General features: G+C 36.9%; 1 long non-coding RNA gene across 1 annotated transcript in view; it reads right to left on the bottom strand.

Annotated features, from left to right (window-relative positions):
• The window catches only part of LOC134287688 (uncharacterized), a 62824-nt gene that overhangs the window by 30589 nt on the left and 17888 nt on the right, over positions 1–14347 (bottom strand). The gene's annotated exons all lie outside the window — the stretch shown is intronic.

Raw genomic sequence — 14347 nt, 5'->3', positions numbered from 1 at the left:
CTGTATTTATCAATACAGTTATCTTATTTTTTTTTTTTTTTTTGCTACATGTTACAGCCCGTTTAGACTATCTGATATTTCAGTCTGATTATTAGAAAAATAACCACCAAAGGGCCCATATAGCCGAGGCGGTAAACGCACGGGTATTCAGCATGGCCATGCTGAGGATGACGGGTTCGATTCCCGGTCGGTCCAGGATCTTTTCGTAAAGGAAATTTCCTTGACTTCCTTGGGCATAGAGTATCTTCGTGCCTGCCACACGATATACGCATGCAAAATGGTCATTGGCAGAGGAAGCTCTCAGTTAATAACTGTGGAAGTGCTCATAGAACACTAAGCTGAGAAGCAGGCTTTGTCCCAATGAGGACGTTACGCCAAGAAGAGAGAGAGAGAACCACCAAAATGTCAATGTCGCGCCCTTCCGTGTGACTAACACTTAGTTTGCCACGTCCTAAGCGTTAGTACCGGTACTAGAAGTGCCAAATCAATTTTTACGATCAAAACATTCACTATAATATACGTATATCTATAACTTTACGTACAACTTCACAGCAAAAGATACACTCACTTTTGATCCCGATTAAAAGTTTTTTAGGCCCATATCTCCGCCAATTTGCGTCTGATTTTAAAACCCTAGGTCTCATTCAAAAGATAACACAGCGCAAGATTTTTTTGTCTCAAGATCAAACTTATGTGTCTCTGAAGGATTTTGGGCCGCTAAATCCGAATCCGGGCTCAGATTTGCTCCTACACGTCACAATATACCTCAATTTATACGGCAAAATATGTGATTTTGGGCTTTTTTGACTGCCAGCCATTAAGCATGGAAATATTTTTTTTAAGCAATCAAAAGGTTAATTGGTCAATTAACATCTAAATTAACGACTCATGCAAAATATTTCGTTTTACCTAATCAAATTGGATAAATTTAAGCATTTTATGTTAGTATGAAAACTTGCATGCAACTTTTGGAGGGTGACTTGTATGGGAAACATCGTACCTAACATAAATCGCTTAAAACTATCAAATTCAGTTTTGTAAAATGAAATATTTTGCATGAGTCGTTAATTTAGATGTTAATTGACCAATTAACCTTTTGATTGCTTAAAACAATTATTTCCTTGCTTAATGGCTTGCAGCCAAGAAAGCCCAAAATCGCATATTTTGCCCTATACATTGAGGTATATCACAAAATTGTGACGTGTTAGAGCAAATCTGAGCCCGGATTCGGATTCAGCGGCCCAAAATCCTTCAGAGACACATAAGTTTGCTCTTGAGACAGACAAAAAGTTAATTTTTGTTACGCTGTGTAATAAGTTTAAGTAACTTTGAACATGATTTGGGTGAAACTTTTACAAAAATATTTGTATGTCAACTTAGCCCAAAGTTACCAAATTTTCAAAAAAAAAGAATATAAACTTACGGCAGTGTCGCTGGAAATTGGGTCGACCAAATTTTAAGATGGGAGCTGTAATATAACCTATTTTATATTAGTTTTCAAATGCTTTTTTGCCAAAATTAGTTAAACATCTAGAAAAAAGTTATAAAGTAAATTAATTATTGATGTCATCGACCAAAACCCCAAACTTTTGGTCGATGACATCAAGAGTTAGCTCGCTTAATAACTTTTTTTTTCTAGATTTTTTAACTAAGTTTGGTAAAAAGCAGTTGAAAGTTAATAGAAAATAGGTTATATCACCGCTCTCATCTTAAAATTTGGTCGACCCAATTTCGAGTACCACTGCCGTTAGTTTATATTTAGAAAATTTGACAACATTGGGTTAAGTTTACATACAAATATTTTTGTTAAAGTTTCACCTAACTCATGTTGAAAGTTACTTTGACTTATTACCTTTTGAATGAGACCTAGGGTTTTGTAATCGGACGCAAATTGGCGGAGACATGGACCTAAAAAAACTACATGTTTTGGAGGAGGTGACCCCAAACTTTTGATCGGCAGTGTTCATACATATCACATTATTACTAAAATCTGGAGGCAATAATCTTCACCCGACAAACGAGAGAGATAACTATTTCCTTCTTCTATTTTTTTACATGTACGATTGTTTTCTAGTCTTTGGGACTCTCTGCTTATTCACAAGCGTCATAATTCAGTCTCTTGGATCTGATCTGTTCAGTGAGGTAGGTTAAAGTCGTTTGAAGTAGCTGCATCCTGCTCTTACCTCTTTGTAGACAGAAGGGTATGGGAAAGATGGGCCGCTTGTTCCTGTGGTAAGAGTCCACTCACTATGCAGGTGGCCCCTAATTCATGGTGCCCTGATCCGTTTCAGAGGCTCAAACCACCGGCATTTAATTAAGGATGTAATATCTTCTTTCAATCAGAAAATGTTCTGTTCAGTTATCGTCTGTATTAGATACCAAAAATTAATTTTCACACTAGCTTCACCGATTAACTTTCTTTACACTTATTATTATAATGAAATTATCTACTCACTTTACTCACTACTCAAACCTGAACTTGTTGAAATTCTACACTTCTAAACTGAACTCAACTTAATAACACTTTACGCTCGACTTCTAATACCTCAACTCCTAAGCTCTCGATTCCTAATGCTCACGACTTCTAAGACCCATGACCTCCAAAAATACGATTAATCTTTGCAGACTTACATAAAACAATACTGTCCTAGTGGCTTTATCCTATAAAAATACTTTCGTATAAGAAATTTTTATCTGGGTAACCCAGTGAACCCAAGTGTTTGCTTCTTCCAGTAAAAATTAAATGGCTAGCTTGTGTGCCATGTCTCGAGCATATGTGCTTGCCAACAACTTAATCGCTGCTACCCCGGATAAAAAATTACCATTAATTACATGGTAAATATTATTAACAAATGACAGGTTTTATTGTTCACAATAAAACACATAGTAGATATATTGTTACTTTTTACAGTATAAATCAAGCCCATATAGTTCGTACAATAAGTGAACAATAGTTTTATTAGTGACTAATTGATTCGATTGTTTTTCAATAGTTCTATAATAATTTAAAGTTACTATCAGTAAAAATTAATTTAAGTTGTTTTTAAATAGTTGAAAAAGTTCCTGCAAAGTTCTCATGGACTTTTTATTAAAAAAGAGTTTATTTCTCAATTACACTTAAAAACAATTCGTAACAAATAAATAACAATAAATATTATTGTTGCTTGGATTATGTTTGTATAATCAAATACAAAATCACTTGACAAATTGTTTATAGTTTTCGTTTTAAATTTGAGTACAGTAGATGTTTCGGTTATCGAATGTTATTCGCTAAAACTTCAACGACTGACAGACGTCAAGCCGTGTTGACAAAGGAAGCTCTCAATGAATAACTGAGGAAGTACTTATAGAAAACTAGCTGAAAAGCAGGTTTAGCCAAGTGAGGATGTTACGACAATAAAAAGATGAACAATGATTTTTCTAATGTTTTCCAATAAATTAAAGGAATCTAGTAAATAGTAAACTACCATTGATAACAATACAAATACAATTAGTTTAATGGGGTCAATTGAACCGATGCTAAAATAAACATGCAATAATATTTGTTGTTATGTAAACAGATTTCGCCTTTGAAAAAACAAAGAATTCATATTTCTCGGTAACATTTTTCTCCAGCATTTACAGATACTAATGGCCACATGAATTGTGAACGATTTATGGTATGGATCATACGACCTGAGGTCTGACTTGTGATATTATTTGGCAGTTATTTGAAAAGATTGAAGATAGATCATATCAACAGCTCCAAGCAATACATACCAGACAGACATCAGAGTGTTTGATTCTTATCATAAAATGTGCATATCATTCTGGCGAACGTTAGTGCTCGTAACTGCTGGATATAAATGTTAGCAAAAAATATAAATTCTATGGATTTTCAAAAGCGAAAACTGCTCACAAATAACAACAAATTTAATTGTATTTTTATTGTAACAACGATTCATTTGACGCCATTTAATTAATTGTATTTGTATTGTAAGCAGGGATGGCAAAAATACTTTTTTCTCTTTTCCGTTCATCGATACTGGCAGTAAAATAAAAACAAAACAACGGCAGCACCAATACCATCAGACGCCGCGCCGACGGCAGTCAAGCAGACGCTTGATGGTTTTCGCTTCCACACGAAAATATTTATGAGCAGTCATGCTGAGGCGGGTGATTGCGAAAAATGTCAAATATTTTCAACTGCTAATAACTCACTTGTTTTAATAAATAATTTAAATCGATTTGCACAAATAGCTAGAGCACTTTCCTAGCTTTGTGATGCATGCAAAGAAGTTTGTCTAGAAGCGGTTTGAAACGCAGAAAAATGCGAAAACGGGAGAGACAGAAATTTTTGTCGTCGTTGTGCTCGAGTACTGGCGCTCTCGCGCTTAGAAACCGTTTCGAGGAAGAAGGCTGCAGGAAAAAAAATGTTATGACATTTATTTTTCGAACAGTTTGAATTTGGCTGGGCCTGTGATGTTCGTGTGGAAAAATGTCAAATGTACAGCCGGTAACCGTTTTTTCCAGTACATTTCTCATCCCTGATTGTAAGAACAATGAAAAAACATTAGGATATACTGTTATCTTTTGAAAATTGCCCTAAAAATGTCTCATAAAAACACAATACATTCTATTGTTTTTCGCGAAAAACTGTATGAAAATTTTCTGAAAATTTTATGGTTAAGATACAAAACAACCACCATTTTTTATTGTAAAAGTGCCATTTACCATTCGCCGAATGGTATACAACAATAGGGGTGATGGTGAGTGTGCCGTGTAAATTACAATATGTTTAATGGTGAATATTTTTCGAAAAAATGGTGTTGTAACAATAAAATGTATCGTATTTTTATGATATTTTATCAGGGACACTCTTGTCTGAACAAACTTCCAGAAGTGAATGTACTAGCTCACATTTGAATCAAAGGTTTCCATATAATGACTGAAGGGGAGCACTTTGGCTGTTTCTCCCCACAACTACATCAATGCCATCCAGCGACCGACTAAAACAATTGCAACCAAACACGAAGCAACGAAAACGAAAACATCGAAGACATTGATGAAGGAAGAAAGCGGAGCGAAAAGACGAGCCTTGATTTGGGATTTTGCTCTTTTTTTATATGCATTTTATTAATAGTCAGTGAATGACCCACGTCGCGTTGCACGGTGCACTCCAAGCCAGTCAGCCGCGATTGAGAGGCGAAAAGGAGCGGCCGGCGCGCGCGGTTTTTTTTTGCGACTGGCCTCTCTGCGTTGCACTACTGCAACACGTCTTCACCGTCCACGAAGCAGCATTTTGCGCGCGCTCCGCGTGATGCGTCTTTGGGCGGTGAGGTGGACGCGATCGAATGACGAAGCGCTCATTTTTTTGGCGATTATTTACGATCGAAATTTGTCGCTTAATTTTTGTTTTACGACCGTAATCAATGCGTAATTTCGAATATACTCGTGTGGGAACCGTTAATTTTAAGCAGCGAACAAATGGAAGATAATTCAGGAAATCAATCACTGACATAAAACGCGTTTATTGAGCTGGCCTGGCTGTTCGGAATCTGTAGGTGTTGAGAAATTTCAGAACCCTAAAGTACCTTTCCTGTCTTCCGTAACCGTTCGCACGGGATACCATCTTTGGCGTACAACCTCTCTACGCAAGAAACGCAGCAATGGCGAGAGCCGAGGGTGAACAAGATTTCATTTTATTTTATGCGATCGTTTTTTATTCGCACTCTTCTGCTGTCGGAGTTCTTAATCCGTGGTCTTGTGGTCGCTGCTGTTGGGGTCATTCAACTCAACCAACAGGCAGGCGCAAGCGATGGGATGAAACCCAGACGTTTATCCGCTGACTGGCTGCACAATATCTTGGACCCTACGCTCAGTTGGTCCTTCGCAGCGCAGCAGCATACAGGGGAATAGTGATCAAAATGGTCACATTATGTAAAGTCTTAAAATATTGGGATCCGTGGTATGATCGGTTGTATTTTCGTTTTATAAGCAATGATTTAAATTATTTTAGGTAGGTATATTTTGCAGCCTTTACTTTCTACAGCCTTTGCTTTCTCCATTTCTTGCCACTTCACATCACAGTTACTCGAAGTTTTGTTCAAATAGCATGAAATTATGCAAGAATTCAAAATGCCCACGCTTATGCAACAATTAACAATTCATTGCAGAAACGAAGAATTAACCTTTTCACCATACAACAATTCAGCTCATTACTACAAATCTAGTACAAATCTATTACCGAACCTGCCCTATTGATGCCGTTGTCGTTGTCGAAGAACTTGAACCTTACACACAACACACAAAGTAGACCAATTTGGAAAAACCTAATAGCAAATAATGAACTGAATTACAATATGCACCTGGACATGCTTAACCATAAAACAGTTGTTAAAGCTCTTTGAATTTATTCATTGTCATACGCTACTCATCATAAATATAGACTCAAAACAAGCATTGCAACAACATTGGATCACCCTTTACGCACATCGATAATTCTAAAACCCCAGAATACCTACAAAAATGCTGCCTTCAGAAAAGTAGTTGCTTTTGGGCTTCTGAATAACTTTGCTGGAGACAATATTTTTGTAAGTCCTCACTTTTTGGAGAGCCAGTGATCCAATATTGTTGTTAGACTTTTTGTGAATCTATACTTATGACGGATAGTGTATATAAAAATACAATAGTTACGGCAAATCCAAATACGGTAACTTACGTATTTTCGGCAGGTTTGTACCCTTCGTCAAGGGGGTTTTTGAAACCTGTTGAATTCAGGATTGGCCTCAAATCCTTCCCAACCAAGCTGAGTTATAAGCCCAAATTTCAGGTAATTTGACCCACAAAAACTCCCCATGACGAAGAGAACAAACCTGACGATGATACCCTTGGTCACTCTATTACTACGAAAAAAAACAATTTAAAAACACTATAAGTTGCCGTTCAAGAACCGCGTAGAATTTATGAGGTGGGTTTTGCCAAAAACCACGAAAAAAATAAAAAAAAATGTTAAATTGTGCGTGGAGAACGGATCCTCATTTGCTCTACATTTGCTCTACACTTGTATATAAACATCCTGTGACCATGGTTTACGTTGTTGTTTTGAGCTCTAATTTTGGAAAATAAATATAAATATGATAATTTAGGAATGCATGCAAATTGATTTCAAATACCGATCTATGAGCCATTTTAGTGACAACATTGTTGATGATGATATTGATTTTCACGGGTTAGAACGCCACCTCCTGTCAAATTTTCATTCATAAAATTGACTCGTAAAATGGACTATAGAAGCAATAATGATCTCTAGAAAACTACAAAGCGCTGCTGTTTTGCCTAAGGTACAGGCAAGTTGAAACGAGTGGGGTAAGATAAAACAGCGGGTTAATGTGATGTTATCTTACCATGATAAATAACTTCAATGTCAGAACACATAATTTTTTATTCAAACAATCTTTTATTGAATGATAAATTCCAAAATTTATTTAAATCTTTTTCAAAACTTCGCGTTTTATCTTGCCCAGGTGTACCTTATTTGACAACATAACCAAACGTAGTGTAGGTTTTTCGGCAACTCTTCCGGATTTGGTAAGTTAGATACACTACCCGTCATAAGTACGGACTCGCAAAAAGTATTGCAACAATATTGCATCACCCTAACTCACCTCGATATCTCTGAAACCAGAACACCTACAAAAATGCCGCCTTCAGAAAAGTTGTTGCTTTTGGTCTTCTGAATAACTTTCCTGAAGACAGCATCTTTGTAAGTCCTCAGGTTTTGGAGATATCGAGGTGAGTCAGGGTGATGCAATATTGTTGCAATACTTTTTGTGAGTCCGTACTTATGACGGGTAGTGTAGTTCAAAAGTGAGTGGGTTGGCAAGTAAGTGATGTCATAGTCAGCGGCTTGCTGTGAATATTCTAATTCCTATGTAGCCAATTTCACAGCGAAACGAAAAATGTGTAACACAACGTGGTAAATGCTCAATCTCAATGAGCCAGAGATCAAACAGGTAGCGTTCTATATTGAACGGATGAGATCAACACTGTCAACCGACATCAAAAGACATTGTTTTTATGCAGCACCGTTTCATTACTGTCTACTAAAAACACTATCCATCATATCAGATCCGAGGTCTGAACGCTTTGATTCACGATATGCTAGCTAGTGAAACATTACATTGGTAGGCATGGAGATCATTATCCTGTTATGGCATCTCGTATCTAAAAATTTTATTCGTATTTTGTTTTAAATTACAAATGCCATTCTCATTAATTTTCATCCGTGCCCATCATTATTATTGACGAACACACACACTTACTAGCTCTCCCGGTTACTCACTTATTAAATTATTAACTTACTACATCACTCATCTCACACATTCATTCTCTTACAGGCTCACTCAGTCACTCACTTACTCACTCATTCGCTCATCTGTTCACTAGCTAATATTTCAATCACTATCACACTACATCACTCACTAACTCACTACATTATACTCACCAACAGACTCACTGGCTCTGCTGCAGAGTCAAGGGACACTCCCAAGTAACAATGCCGAACAGTGAGAGTATTAGCTGAACATTGGCTGCTTAATGGTATCAGTGGCTGAATACAATGCTAGCTGAATAATGGTCTGAAGTACTGCTTGTTCAACCTCTTTGATCAGCATTTCATGGATGGCTGAATATCATGTTGAATAGAATATTATTCATCTATAGACTGCCCCAGAAAGTATGGACGCACCTAGTCTTCAGTTGTCTGGTCCTGATCGATGGTTCTTGTTTCGGGCTTTGTTTCGCCTGTTTCTGCTTACTATAGCATCGAGCATTCAAACGTTTTTTGTCACGATGAACATTGGAATTCGAAACCCCAACTTTTTTGGTCATATCCCGCTCTATGTAAGTTAGGAGATTTTTTCTTGTACCAAAATACCTTCATTATACGTTTATCCACACGAGGCTTAGCATGGCCTATTTTGTTGACCCAATTTTTACTTATGTTCAACCATGTTACCCTTACCGTGCTTCATGATTGCTGCTTGCGCAGTTTTTTCACTAACTCCCTCCATATTTTGCTTATTTCCTAAGTGACAATTTAAGCTCAGTACATCATTTGTGCACATTTTTTTGACGGTGATCCTCTGAAAGTTCTTGTATTTCGAAACTAACTGTCCGAATCAAATAAACCACAATAAAAAAAGCTAAGAGAATAGGTTGATTTACAGGATGGAGCCTTCGAAAAGAACTAGTCATCAATAATTTTAAAATACCAGTATTTTCTTACTGCGTCCATACTTTCTGAGGCGGTCTTTATGTAACCAGCTTTTTAACAGACACCAACATGTAGAATCAATCATCTGTTGTTCAACCTTTCATCAAATATTTTTTGACAGCTGACCAAAACAATGTTTTCGTAGAGTCCACGTCGCTTCTTCAGCCTCAATACAGGCTTAGTCCAACTTATGTTGATATTTCAGACACAACAACCAATGTTCTCGTCTTCGAGGATATGTATACAATTGTGTGTGGTGTAGGTGCTAAGGTGAGTGACTATAAATGAGGAGGTTCGAGTTCAGTTCCCAGATTTTCCATAGAAAAATTTATACATTTCTAAACATCTCTGGAAATAGAATGCCGCAAATGGTAAGCAATGCGTACGAAAGTGTTTTTTTTATCAAAATAAATAAACTTTATTGATTACTGATTCAGCGCATATCAAGCCTTAAATCAGCCTTTCAATGCACTTCAAATCAGCTAAAGATTGAAAAAAATCAACAATTAGATGTTTAGGAGCTGAAAAAAGGATTGTACCTCTTTTGTTCAGCTTTTGTTCAAATAAAGGGTGCTTTAAAATAGCAGAGAAAACGTTTGTACAGTATCAAATTGTTACCTGGGTAAGGAGTGTATCGAAAAGTAGTTGAAAATGTTCAGGATGCTCTACCTCGAAGCTGAGTTGGTCTTTTCATTTCGGTTCTTTTATGCAATCTTTACAATATAGTAAAGTTTAGAACAGCTTGAAGAAATTTGGAAAATGTTTAGGGCTATTTGAAATATGGTTGAACGGATACACCTCACAAAATAAAAATCTGCACAAAATGCAAAATTGTTAAGATTTTTCAGCGTTTCAATAACTTGTAGCGAACAAATTTACGGTAAAAAATCTGGAAAATTATAATTTATGTTAATAGTTACATATGTACACATAATCAGAGTTGCACTCTGTCACTGTCAATGGTAAGCAAATCGCTGATTTTGATAGGCCGACTGCGATACAAGTCAGCGTGCGCTCTATTGAGTCACTGTCGCTTTCCTTGTTCCATCAGAACTGGACTGACTGTGATGGTGTAGGGATATCACTGATAGGCAATCTTTAAGGACAGACTTGTTAGAATCCCAAAATGGCTCTCACAATGGTCGAATTTGGCACCTACTCACGATTTTGGAAGCACTAATCTCTTTGTAAACAAAACCAGCGCATCTGAGCTTCTTATTTTAAGTTTTTTATAAGTGAGAAAGAACAGAATAATAACATGTACTGTTGTTTGAAGTTTGCTTCTTGAGATTTGTGCATCTGAAGTTCTGATGCACCGTTGGAGCGGGATTTCAAGACGTTTAGTCTAGTCTAGTCTAGTCTAGTCTACACATACACAGCCATTCATTGAAAGAATCCTGGAAAATGATAGAATCGACTACTTCCATCATTTTTCTTGTCAGTATTAATGATTGCAGTACATCAGAGATGCATTACAAGCTTTAAAGCGGCCAGGTCTACTGTGCAGCGTTTTTAATTCAACAATAAAGACAATGAGTGGGGACATCTCGTACCAACCGCTCAGTTTATGAAAATGCAAAATCAAAATACGGTGAAAATCGGTGGGGGCGACTATGCTAAGAAGGTTAATGCCACCCCTTTGGTCCTTGGTCCTTGGTCCTTCCTGGGATGGAACACAGGTATTTACTCCGTGTCCTGGCCATATTGCCTAGGCTTAAGCGCCTTTACTCGCTCTCTGAAAATAAACCAAAACGTTTTAAAGTCCCACGACCCCTGAATGATGGCCCATTTATAACGTACTAGCGGTCCCGGCAAACTCCGTCTTGCCAATCTGGTGGTGGTTTGACAGCTCTTGAGCTCATTTAAGCACCGCACTCTAGATTGGTTTTATTGAAATCGTGTTTAATTTCTTCCCCGCTCATAAAAATTTCAGTATTTTCATTTTTTTCTACTTTTTCGGTTGCTTTTTGTAACTTTTTATGCATATAAACACAGCTACCATGAATACAAATCGAATCGTGCAAGGGTCATGTTGATTGGTTCGGCCGTTCGTGAGTTTTGTTGCCTCAAAGGGGATTCAAACTATATATATATAGATAAATTAGTTTTACGATACCAAACGCTCCAGATTTTATAAAGGTAAAACTGTTGAAATATATGTGAATGAATAAAGTGTGACATAGTATATCATAAAATACATATTGGAAAGGTCTCACCCATATATTAAGTTGTTTCTATACTGTCATTCCTCCGGTTTTGTATAATCGGCATTCTTGCAGGTAGTTTTGATTGAAGTTAATTTTTTTCTTATTATTATTTCAATGGTATTTTTTGTTGTTTTTTCAAACACTAAAAACTGATGTTGGAGCGGGATTTCAAGACGTTTGTCCTTAAAATTCGTTTAAAAGTTCAAATGAAGATTTACCAAGATGATATTTTAATATGTAGTATAACCTAAGTAACACACTTGTCACAGAAGAGTCACGTTGGCGCAGGTTTTTGTTGCGCAGAAATTGATGTGACTTACTTCTAGCAAGTAAGTGTTTATTTGTTGGAAGTAAGTCACAGTGACTTTTGCGCAACAAAAACCTGCGCCGCCGTGACTCTTCTGTGACAAGTGTGTTACTTGGGAAAATAACAAGTTTTGCATGTTGGTCACAAAAAAGATTGAGTTTTGGCAAAAACCACTAAAATATCACATTAGTTGCAATGATTGTGATCTAGAGTGCGGGTCAATATCATGTCGTTGCCTGTCATTGTCGTTTTGATATTGATTGGTCTGGAGTGATAGTGACGATGGTGTAATATCAGTAGTCACCTGACAAGACTGATATTGCGCAACCCTGCACATAATATATCAATCAACACCGACTATCAAAATTTTGATTTTCGATAAAAAAAAATCTCCAAAATTTACAAAATGGTTGACCCTAACAAAACGAATATTTTTTGGTCAAACTTAGACGCTTTGCTTTAAATATCCTAAAAAGTTCTAGAATTCCGTTCTTTACCATTTACTATAACTAATAAATTACAGAAAAGTCAAATAAAATTAGTTTAAAGTTATAAAAATTTTCAACTACTTTACGATACATACCCAACTGAGCGCAATAAACAATACCGAAAATCCAAATGCTTATCCCAACTGAAGCGAAACATGTGCGACTGGTCAACTGCGGTAGAAAGTCATTGACGTTCGTTGATATGTACATCAAAATAAAAACTGGAAAAGTAAGCAGTCAAAAAATTAGCTAAATTATTAAATAGTAGTTTGTTGCGGACAGAGTGAATAATTGTGATTTTAGGAAATATAAGTTTAGTGTTAGTTAGTTACTGCCTGGGGTAGATAGGGCAATGAATTCAATCGTTTGTTCATATTTCAGATTAGCTGGCGGCCGTTTGAAGGGTGCATAGTTCGGTATTATTGTATGAGAAATAAATGAAATTCCGCCCTATTTTGCTTATCCTTTGACAGATACGCACGCATATTTCGACTACCACTTGCAATCTTCCTCAGTGTCATCCACTGAGGAAGATTACAAGTGGTAGTCGAAATACGCATATCTGTTAAATGATAAGAAACATAGGGTGGAATTAAAAGGTACGAAACTGATTACACTCATTGGAAGAGGGTATTCTGCTTAGACGGCTCGAAAAATCGGTACTAAAAACTATTTCTTGTTAGTGTAATTCAATCATTACCACACTACATCACTCACTAGCTCATTCATTTCTACACCCTCAATTTCACTCACAAACAGACTCATTCATTCACTAATTCACTAATTAACAAACTTGCTCACTTGCTCATTTATTTGTTAACCCACTACATTTCACACTAACTCATTCATTTACTCACTATCTCGTTCATTTACCCACTAACAGGCTCACACACTCACTCACTTGATCACTAATTCACTCACTTTGGTGAGTGCGCTCATTAAAAAAGAATCAAAACTCACTAGCTAACTCGCTCACCTACTCATACACATTATTCATTCACTACTTCACTTACTAAATCACTCATTTGATTTTCAACCCAATAACTTACAAAATTTCTTACTCATAATTTGAAAAACTCACCTATTTACTCACTTACTCACTAATTTTCACACGTTTCGAACTCAGGGGGCATGATTCTACACTAAAAATGATCATAAGCTCACCGAGTTCAAGAATGCTGTAAACTGGTGTTATAGTTTTGAATTTATTTAGTAAACTACATCTTACAATAACATGACAATGTAGTGCTGTATGATGAGGAATATTATATTAGTTGAGACACAGAAGACGTTCTTCTAAGTACCTACTTTGAATCAGCTTTCTCCCAACCTATCCTCCACCCATAAGGCAATCCCTTCCCCCACCTTTCCAAGCTTTCCGATTTATTTTCGTTAGCCCACTACTTCTGATTCATCTTTATTTATGTACCTTTCACCACCGCATGCTCCATCGTCCATTCATTGCATTGGGCCATTCGACAGCTTAGTCCGCCTCACGGTTCTGGTTGCTGCTCCAAATGCACTTTTCTCTGATACCTACCCATACATAAATAAAATGCACTTCAGTCGAACTGTGTCCGCGCGAACAAAAGTCTCCCTCCCACCATCCCCCCGATCCAATGAACCACCGCCGTCTATTAAGCCTCCGCCCGGAAAGGAGAAGAGAGCGCGCGCGAATCTCGTTTTGTGCATTTCTTTTCTTATTTTATTATTTTTTCAGACTCTTCTGGCCGATGGTGTTGCTGTTATTATTATTATTATTTTTGCCGGTGCTTCTGCTGCAGTTTTGCTATTTTTTTCTTCTTGTGCACTTCTTTCGCATGGATGTTATATTTTTTCCCCGCTGATTTTTTTCTCTTCCACGGGTTTCGTTACGTTCTCGTTTATACTTTTAGCTTCTTCCGCGCGCGGTTCAGCATTTCGTGAAAGTTCATTAAACTCATTCTGGCAGCGTCATTTTTATTACGTGCTGCACTATATCTCAGATTCCCATTTTTCTGTTTCTCTCGCGGATAGGGCTTTCTTCCTTGGATTGGTGCTTTCGAAGCATGCAAGGCAGCATGATAAACGGATTCTGCTCAAATTGGGA

This window comes from Aedes albopictus, chromosome 2, assembly GCF_035046485.1.
Source record: "Aedes albopictus strain Foshan chromosome 2, AalbF5, whole genome shotgun sequence".
Lineage (NCBI taxonomy): Eukaryota > Metazoa > Arthropoda > Insecta > Diptera > Culicidae > Aedes > Aedes albopictus.
The sequence above is the reverse complement of the archived record's forward strand: the minus strand, read 5'-3'. Positions and strand labels throughout refer to the sequence as shown.